Source organism: Xyrauchen texanus, chromosome 21 (assembly GCF_025860055.1).
Source record: "Xyrauchen texanus isolate HMW12.3.18 chromosome 21, RBS_HiC_50CHRs, whole genome shotgun sequence".
NCBI lineage: Eukaryota > Metazoa > Chordata > Actinopteri > Cypriniformes > Catostomidae > Xyrauchen > Xyrauchen texanus.
Window position 1 is genome coordinate 42,363,118 of NC_068296.1, and position 11,374 is coordinate 42,374,491.

Sequence of the window (11,374 nt, forward strand, 5' to 3'; positions counted from 1 at the left end):
ACAATGCAACAGTGATGTACACAGACCTTAGTGGGGACAGGGGCGGAAGGATTTTTTTTTTTTTTAACGAGTAATTATAAATACTAAACAAATGTCTTTGCTTTTTAAGTATTTGTGATTCCCCATTTTACCTTTATCACACAAAATAGCCTATTCTGTTTTATTTCTCGCAATAATTCTCAGACATGGTCTGTGATAACCCCATGTTTATGACATGTGTCATAGTAAATAAAAAAAAGTACCCTGGAGTACCATGATAGTTTCATGAAATATGAACATGATCAATCATTCAGTACCATGGCATTACCCTGGTAACATGGTAATGAGAAAGTGCGTGAGGCGATCGACTGTATACAGCGAATGCTACAGGGTCCTTAAATAATGTATAACATTTGATTAAGGGCAGCTGGTGGGGTTTCTGGTGCCCCCCTAGGGAGTTGGTGCCCTACAGGCTGAACCTGACAACTCCTTCAGTTTATGTCAATATTCTATAAAAGTTAGATTGAATTTATATCACTGAAAGTGATGCGACCGCTCCTATTCTAATTAATAAGTCGGAGTGGACTTTTTATCCGACCTGTTACTCGTCTGGGGTAACTACTTCGATGCTCCAGGGCGAATTAAAAACGGCATTGTTTGCTTCCTGCTGTGGGAGGTGTTCAAAATGAAAGTGAGAAAATGTATCTTTTCTCAGAGGGCACTTCCACAAGGCTCTTAGTGAAGGGTACATTCATACTTTAATAATGTTTCCTTAAACACACATCAAGGTCTCTGCAGTCCGTAGTGAGTATAGGACATGAGGGAGGATCACTTGTGATTGGTATCCACCCGATCTGCTGTAGTGCACTTTTAAAGGCACTCTGCTTAATTTTCTTTAATACACTGCCCCAGCTTCTGCCATTCTGTGTACGTCAGTAAGGATATTTTACCCCTTTTTTGGAAGTGAGATTAGAGCTTGTTGCCTGTCGCCCTTCAAAGAAACGCAGCACATCTGTCCACCTATACTTTTGCAGCTCTTATCGTGGACGTGATCAGTCGAATAAAATTGTTCACCTGGATGTATAGTTTTTACAAGTCTAGGGTTTCGTATTTTCATATTTGAAAGGGTTTCAATATAAATTCTATGATCAGTGTTGCTAAATGTAGTACGTTTGAGTGGCTCTAGCTTTGTGAAATATATATAATATATATTTGCTAAAATTATTTAGAGATTAAGGACATATTTCTCATTACAGTACATGGGTTTTCTAAACAAAGTAAAATATCACATGGTTCGCCATGCACACTTACTAGACTGTCTCATTCTAGTGCTGAATGCTGAGGAGTCTAGTCCACAGCCAGAAGGACTGGTCTAAAAAGGACACAGCCTAACAATTGATGAGCATCACTATAAGCTGTACACGGGCGAGGAGTAAGAGGCTGTTCTTTTTGAATGGATGTTATTGGAGGAGATGCTTCAGTGTGCTCATCTCATCACTTAGTGCTAATCTTCAAAAAAATTACACTAAACAATCCTTTTGGCATTAACTATGTTTGGAATTTACTACACTAAAATAGCTGTTTTATAAGAGAGGTCACGGACGATTTTGCAACAATTAGCGGTCAGTTTTTGCTCTCCCCATTCATTTCGATTGGTACTGTGCATGTGCGAAAATGCGTCTACTTCCTGTCTGAAGTATGTCGAAACAATTTACGGCAATTGTAGACAGTAGTTATTTGAGAAAATTGTTATGTATATTTTGATAAGTCACTTGTGATTTGTATCCTTTTTTTGGCAATAAAGATGACTTTATTAAGCTTTAAAAAAGAAAAAAAAAGACAGTAGTTATTTGACACTACCCGATCAGTACCGGAGATAGCTTAACTAGTGATTCTCTTGATATAAAGACAATAATTTTATTGTTCCTATTGATGCATATTTCTTATTTCTCCCCTACGAGTGTTTTGTATGTTTTTTTCTTGTTAATAATAATAATAAAAAATTTAAATACACTTTTTTGTAAAATATATTTCAAGGTTAAAATGTGGCACAAATTAAATTGATAAAATATATGGAAAAAATATATATATATATATATATATATATATATATATATATATATATATATATATATATATATATATATATATTTGTATTGCTTAATGTGAACATTCAGTTCACAGTGTGGTACAACAAAGTTAATACACTACAATAAATATAAAGAATAACAGCAATATAAGAATAGTTAAGGAAACTACTTTACCAAACTCAAAACAGAAACAAAACTAAAAAGTAACTAAAATAATAAACTAGAAAGAAAAAGAAAGTGGGAATTACTTAAATTAAAAGAAAATTACACATTAATTAAATTAAAATGTTTGTAGGCCGTGCAAATTGTACATGTTCTGAGTGCTTTTTTGTTAAGTGAAGTATTATCTCTTGTAAGAATGCCAAAAAAAAAAAAATAGGTTTACAATTAAAAATATTTACATTTATGAATATAAAATCTACATAGTCAAATAATTACATTTATTATAAAGCAGGCATTTGGATCTGCTTCAACAAATTCAAAAATAACAGTTTTAGGATTCTTTGAAAAACTTCGATTTTTAGATAAACAAACTAACATCTTCCCAAAGTTGCAAAGAATAAATGCATGACCAAAACAAATGAAGAGAGGTTTCAGTGTCATTCTGACAAAAAGAGCAATTAGTGTCAAAATCAGATCTAAAATGTTTTAACCCATAAGAGTGTGTATTATTTTTGAAAATCATGTGTAAGCCAGATGGAATAGCATCCATAACTGTTATATTCTGAAATAAATTCAGTATACCTAAAAAGCAAACCTTCATTATTAAAGAGCTGTCTTACATGAAATATTCCATTACTGAACCAGTAATTATAGAACTAAGATTTATTCTTAAATAGAATGTTCCTATTGTTCCATATGTAACACAGATGAGGAGAAAAGTTTAGTGCCAAAAGTCCATGCCAAAAGAACTTGTTGGTGAAAGTTAGATAGATTGACAGGGACTTATTGAATACCATAATTACATTAAAAAAAAAATTGCACCACCAAGTTGTGAGAAGGCAAGCTGAGGGAAAATATTCCAAATAGAGGTGGGGTTAAGGAATCGATTAAGTCAGTTTTTTTTAATTGTGTTATTTAGTGAGCTGAAATCAATGAAGTTTAAGCCACCCTTTTTGTGAGAATTTAGTATCACTGACTTTTTCAAATAATGGTATTTGTTTTTCCATAAAAATTTAATTAATATCCCATTGATTACTTTACACGTGGGCTTATCAATGTACAATGCCTGAGTGGCATTAATTAGGCGAGACAGACCCTCTGATTTCACAAACAAAGATTGTTCAATCTTGTCAAAGATAGGTCTCTCTGCAGCCCCGCAATTAAGCCGCTTCATTGTTTATGTAACAATTGTGTTCAAATTAGCAGTGCATATAGTTATATTTGGTTATTTGTATACCCAAATATGTAACAGCTTTTAACTGAAATACCACAAATTGTATCGTACTGTTTTTAATCTGAAGTAATTCACATGTATTGAGATTAAGAGGTAAAAGCCTCAGGCTTTAGAAAACACATGAACATAGGGTGCATAGGGCTGCTGTTAAACTAAATAGTTTACATTTGTTAGAACCCATTTGGGAAATACAGATGTGTTTATAAGTGTGTGTGCATTTCTTTACATTTAATATTTTATTTTCTAAAGATATGTTCTGCTTATTTCAGCATACTTTAACAAATGTCTGCATTTAAGAAACACACAGGATAAAGTTATTTATTCATTCAATTTATTTCATACATTAATTAATTGCTTCCATCCCTCACTGACTCACTCACTGGAACATGGCATTGACCTTCAAGCCTTGTTCATCAACACAGTATGATAAAAATACTTCCATGTCCTCTTGACACTGAAATATAACCAAAAATTCATCCTTTGTATTGGAGAATTCACCTCCCAGGACCTTCCTGAGGGCATTTTGTTGTTCATCCCTGTTCATTTGCAGAAATGCAGGCTCTCTCACATCCCCATGGAATAAGTCTCTGTGATTGTGAACCCAGTGCCAAGCTGCCTGAAGGTCTTTTACAATGGCCGGCTGTTGCACCTGGTGAAATAAAGGATATATATATAAAAATGGCACGTAAACTAATTAAACTATATATTGAGCAAGCATGCATGCAACTGCTATGGTTGTTATCCTTGAACAACAGGTGTATTCCTTTAAAATCCTTTAAAAACAGCATGTATTTCTGTTAATCAGCAGTATTCTGACATATATCCTTGATGTATTTCCTAGATATCCCTTATAAGATATGTTCCTGGCATGCTGTTTTGCCTTAAATAGCTTTGGAGCTTGTATTTTCTTTCATTAATCAAATGGTAATGTGAAGGAACAAACAAGGCCGCCTCATTGTAAGGGTTTGCTGAAATGGAGGTGAAAAGTAAAAGGTATGGTGAGGACAAGGCTGGTTTGTCTCTTACACAAATGTTTCTAAGTTGATGTGTTCTTACCATGAACTATGACATATGTCCAAAATATGTGGAGTTACCAGCTGATGTATGTTTTTTAAAAAATAGATAGGTGTGGAATTTCACCAATATTTAATTAATGAAGGAAATAAAACATATTGGTGGCGAGGGAAAGAGACAAAGGCAATAATCCCATTGGTCAGAGATAGTGGGTAAAAGATAACAAAAGGTATATAATTGAGAACTTAGGAGGATAAAGTCAGGACAGACAGCTGGCCGGTCTCATGTTTGTTGGTGTTCAATAAACTACAACTTTGGCATCTGGAACTCAAGACTCCGAGAGTTTTCTTACAACTTAGAGAGATTCATCGCGATTTTCCACGACACTGCTTGATATATGAACAATAAAATCATTTACTTATCAGCGTTCTCTTCAACCACAACTCTTCTGCTGGGCAACAGGTTTGTGGTGGTGGATTTGGACACCCTAAAGACAGGCTCAAGGGTTCCCTGAAGGAGTTGGGATGCTTCTTCTGTCCAGTATGCAAATCTCTGTCCATAACTTTGGAAAATATGTAAATGTATATGCACTGTATTTGTAAAACAACTTTCTAGTATCACACTGCCAACAGTGACTTAATACAGCCAAGATACTGAAATTTTATCTGTAGAGTCTGTCATACCCTTCTAGGCAAAACCTCTCCATCAGCTGAATACACCACCACTGGCGAATCAATGGCACCTCCTCCTAAAAACACAAATAAAAATTGGACATATACCAGTAGTTTGATGGCATACTTGTGTGAAAATCCAGCTTACCTCTGTGAATGTTAATGGACATGATGTACAGGTGCTGAGAGCATACTGTGAAATACAAATAACACTGTAAGACTTTGATTTTATTATTTACATTTATGCATTTGGCAGACACTTTTATCCAAAGCGACTTACAGAGCCCTAATTACAGGGACAATCCCCCTAGAGCAACCTGGAGTTAAGTGCCTTACTCAAGGACACAATGGTGGTGACTGTGGGGCTCAAACCAGCTGATTCCTAATTCCTTCTGATTACCTTCTGGTTACCAGCTTACCAGTTATGTGCTTAGACCACTACACCACCACCACTCCATGATCTAACAGCTTTGACAAATTAAACATTCTTACCATCAGCATGTAGACACCACAGGAATTCCCTGAACACTGTTGAGGAAAAAAACTGGAAAAGTGCATCCAGTTAGTTTAAAAAACTGATAGCTTGATTAAACATGTATACATACATACTTAAATTAGCTTTACACAATTCCATCATTTAAAACATACCTCAAGGTCTCTTCCTGTTTTTTCAGTCCAGGATCCTGGGTCAATGAAGGTTGCAATGTGTCTGGCATTCCAAAGAAAACACAAAATAAACGTGTAATTAAATGATCAGTTCTGTAGCCTAAGAACGAGGCTCTTATACGATCTTGAAGCCTCAGAACAAGGCTCCTATATGATCTTGAAGCCTGAGAACAAGGCTCTTATACAATCTTGAAGCCTGAGAACGAGGCTCTTATATAATCTTGAAGCCTCAGAACAAGGCTCCTATATGATCTTGAAGCCTGAGAACGAGGCTCTTATACAATCTTGAAGCCTCAGAACAAGGCTCTTATACAATCTTGAAGCCTGAGAACGAGGCTCTTATATAATCTTGAAGCCTCAGAACAAGGCTCCTATATGATCTTGAAGCCTGAGAACGAGGCTCTTATATAATCTTGAAGCCTCAGAACAAGGCTCTTATACAATCTTGAAGCCTGAGAACGAGGCTCTTATATAATCTTGAAGCCTCAGAACAAGGCTCCTATATGATCTTGAAGCCTGAGAACAAGGCTCTTATACAATCTTGAAGCCTGAGAACAAGGCTCTTATATAATCTTGAAGCCTCAGAACAAGGCTCCTATATGATCTTGAAGCCTGAGAACGAGGCTCTTATATAATCTTGAAGCCTCAGAACAAGGCTCTTATACAATCTTGAAGCCTGAGAACGAGGCTCTTATATAATCTTGAAACCTCAGAACAAGGCTCCTATATGATCTTGAAGTCTGAGAACGAGGCTCTTCTATAATCTTGAAGCCTCAGAACAAGGCTCTTATACGATCTTGAAGCCTGAGAACGAGGCTCCTTTTGGAAATGTAACCAAACAACATGCCTGGAACAAGGCCAGTAAATGAATTATCTTTAGTCTCAACCTAAATATGGTTCTGTAAGTCTCATCTCCAAAACCATCAGGGCGAAGAGAATCAAGAAAAAGTATCTCCCTCTTAACTACCAACATAACCTGCAAAGGGTATTTTGTTAATATCCACGAAAATAGAACTCCTTAACCCTAACTGTTAAATTTTAAAATATTATAGCTAGAAAGATTATAAAAAGAAACTCAACACAGAGCAGATAGTGATCAGCTTCATCCGGCTGCCTGCTCCAAGCTGGAAATAGTATGACATCCTTGGACCTCACATTTTCCTAATAGTATTGGGACAAAATAATATGCATACACAAAAAACGTATACTTCTGTGCCTGCTTCCAAGAGTTCTTTCTCGGTTGAGGAGTATATGATAGCAAAAAACAAAAAAAACAAAAACTTACAGGCAAACAATGCACTGGGTCCACATTTTTGTCTTTCCAGGTGGCAACAACATAGAGGTCCACAATGTGAAATGTTTTTCCCTTATGGAAAGAACATTATAAGTTATTAAACATGTATGCAGCAAAATAAATACCTTTAAAAGATGATATAATAGTATGAAGTACATGTCTTCGCGCAACTTCTTCCACAATCTTGAGGCAAGCATTTCCGATCTGAAATTAATTACAGAACGATTACATCCCTGCGAAAGCTACCATATGTAAAATGATGCATTATCCGGGAATTATTTTTTTATGCAGTAAACTAAGACAGTAAATATACGCACATTAGATTCCATGCACTGGCTTAAACCCAGGCTCCAGAAGTCTTCTCGTGTGAGGCAGAATTTGCCTTCCTTTACGATCAGTTCTCCTGATGCCCGATGTTGGTCCAACACATACTTTAACTAAAAATAAATAAAGTTTGACATGATTAAGTAACGGTTATCATTTAAATATGCAAAGGGTCACTAAATAGACAGAATGTTTACCAGTTCATCTTGAATAGGGCCCAAGTCCTTCTCCCACTTTGCACCTGAACAAGCATATGGATGCTCTATCTGCCATTTCAATGTCGAGTAACAGTGATCCTGGAGAAACATCCTCTCAGTTGGTCCATCTGATGATACACAAATACGTGACAATTAGTAACAACAGGAATTACACGCAAACATCCAATTTTCTATATCTAGCATTTTATTTTAAACGGTTTATCAAACATTCTTACTTTTCAATCTGTAGTATGTCCTCAGTCTTGACACACTGACCCTCTGGCAAGTTGAACCTTTCACAATAGTGGCTACCCCTTTGGAAGTGATGCTGGCCACAGTATATGGTCCTTGGTGCTGACTTGTAAATGTGTCTCCTGTCCGTCGTTTCTTGGGGTCCCGTGAGAGCAGAACATCATCACCGGCCTGAACAGAACATACTCGGACATACTTGCACTTGCGATTTTGGAACGACTTTTGTTGCATGCTCTGAGCGCTCTCTATGTTGCGAAGAACCTAAAAAAACTCATTGAAAACAAAAACAAAATTTTCTGGTCTCGTCTCTTGATGGGATTTATTTTTGAAACCAACAGATCAATGGAGTCTTATTCAGGCCAAGGTAGAACAATAAGGAACAAGATTTATAACAAAGAGAGAGGGAGCATGGCTTCACATGAAAATTCAACTGCTTCCCTAACTAGAGAGGACAAGCATAGGTTTTTAAGTATCCCATCTCTGACAGGAGAGGGTGGTAGTCACCCACCCCAGTTTATGATTACAGAGTCACCTCTGTAATCTAATCTTTTCCTGGTGATGCCATCTACTGAGGTAGAGAATGCTAAAGTGATAGTGACACTCTGGGCACACATAGACACACACAGTCCCAGAAACATTACATTATCCACATCTCTAAATATACAGTGTAACAGTGACATAACAAGAGCTCAGAGAATCAGAATCATAGCAAATAAAATACATATATCAGCCTATGCCTAGGTCTAATTCCGATAGTGTGTCACTACTTAATTTACCTTTATTATTCAAATACAAACCGTTTCATTAAGAAGTTTCATCTTATTGACTCTGGTGTCGATGTCATCTTCCGGGTCAGCAACTTCAATATCATCTCCCATGGGACAGGCATTCATGACCTCTGGCAGACGTGGGTGTCGATGGAAGAGGAGGAAGTAGGGACTGTGTCTAGTGGAGTACTGATCACATAGGAAGCTTCCCATTAACTATTACATTTGTATTGAAGGGAAAAACTCCACCCTTTACATTACATATTAAATAAATTCATCAATTAAGTTTTACCATTGACAACTAACGGTAGATATTATAAATATAATAAGTGAGCATGTTAAAACACAACCTGCTTTGCAGTGTTGATTCCATACACCACAGCAGGAAGGTGGAGATCCCAGTCATTGTGGTTTTCATTCACATACTTCCTGAGAGCACGCTTGATATTCTGATTGGTCCGTTCATCCTGTACATATCAATGCATATATAAAGTTGACAAATAACCACAAGACAACAATAGATCTTACAGAACAGATATCCAAAGAGTTACCTGTCCGTTGGTCTGGGGATGGTAAGCACTGGAGACAGCATGTTTGATTTTCAGCGTACTGAAAATGCTGTTGTTGAGCTGTAGAGGGATTATCAGTTAAATTTGCAAGACTGGAGTAATTGTAGACAACAACATATATGTAGAGATTAGAGTAGGGGGAAGAAAACATAATAAAACCTTTACAAAACTTCACCTTGTTGACAAACTCCTTCCCTTGGTCTGTAATGATTTTCCTAACCATGCCGAACAAGTACAACTTTGTGGTTATTATTGCAGACACCTCAGCTGCCGTCTTAGATTGCATTGGTTCTGCAATCACCCACTTGGTGTACAGGTCTGTCATGGTAAGGACATACTTGTTGTTGCGTGCTGTTTCTGGCAGTGGTCCAATCAAATCCAAACCAAGCACTTCCCAAGATTCTTTTACCTCCATGGCACAAAATTAGCATCAGCCAAATGCTGGGAAAACTGTACACAAGCTTGAGACTAGCTTGTTAATCTCATCAGTATGCTAAATTATTGTACGTAGTACCTTAATGGAATGCAAGACTGGCACAACAGTCTTGATGGGGTCATTCAACTGGCAGCGGTGACAAGATCTGACCTAAAAAGCAAAAATATTTTTTTAATAAAATGTCTAGAAAAATATCCAGTTGATACAAGTTGGTGATGACAATAAATATAACTTCTAAATCAAGGAGGTATCGAACAATCAGAGGTGGCAAAAATAGACACATTCTTAAGTATAGACACATTCTTAAGTATAGATACTTGTAAAGAAAGTAAAAGAAAAATAAGAAAGTAAAAGTACCACCAATGTAGTACATTACCCATTCTTTCACATCCTGGATAATTGTAGGCCAATAGTAGCCAGCAATAACCCTGTTTTGAGTGCCTCTGACACCACTGTGATTGCCAGTCCCAGGGTTATTGTGGCACTCCATTAGAACAGACCTCTTCTCTTCCTCTGACAGGACAACTAGCCGCATGTACTGCCTACTAGGACCGATGTAGAAGAGCCTGTCGTCTGTTTTTAGAGGAAAAAGAAAAAGTTGGAAAAAGTAAAAAGACTACATTATAAACTACATTATATTCACTTTTTTATTTTTTATAATACCCATGTATTAACACCCAGATACGTGAGCTGAACAAGTACAGTTAACGTAGCTTAATATATTAGCTTAATAAGATATTTTAAACACTATTTGTGAATTAAGCACATGACCCTGGTTGTTCCAGACAGTCAGTTCTCTTTTTTCATTATAAAATCCATTACCTTTAATAGTGAAATTCGTAGACGCCCGTTTCACCTTCCGACGCTCTGTGGGATTGTCGGGAATTTCTCCTTTTAAGAGAAATTCTTGAATTTGTACATACAACACAAAAGAAACCATACTTAAATCAATCACTCTCCAACGCGATTCTATAAATCGAGCACATGCGCAGTACAAATCGTGAGAGTAAAGTCGACCTTCTTCTTCTTCTTCTTTACTGGCGGATTGCAAACAACTTTTAGGTGCATACCGCCACCTACTGTACTGGAGTGTGTATCATCATGTCACTTAATAATTAGTTAAATTCTATTCCACAACCTTGTGTCTTTTAAAAATTTAAATAGTGCCTCCCTGGTAATTCTTATATCCTCTCTCTCTCCTTCTGATCCCAGAATCCCTACCAGATTCCACTCCCGCCCTGTCTGCTGGACCTTATCTTTAAATACCCGTCTTTCCACCTCATTCAATGTACAGTACAATATTATGTGTTCAGCATCTTCTTTAACACCACAGTTCTCACATTTCTCACTTTGCCTTTTGCCCATTAAAAATAAAGTGCCATTTAGCCCTGTGTGATCCACCCTTAGCCTTGTCATTATAATTTCCTCTCTCCTGATTTTTTCCATGTCATTTTTAATACTGACAGATTTTTGTAATTTATAATATTTCCTTCCTTTCCTATCTTCTTCCCACCATTTCTGCCATATTTCAAGTCCTTTCCTCTTAACCACCGCTTTTCCTTCACCTTTCCCTAATGGAATTGTAACTGTTATTACCTTTAGTAATGCCTCTTTTGCCAGTTTATCTGCAATCTCATTCCCTTTTATCCCCTCATGTGCTGGTACCCAACAAAACTGAACATCTATACCACCCCAATGCAATCTTAACAAACTGTGATA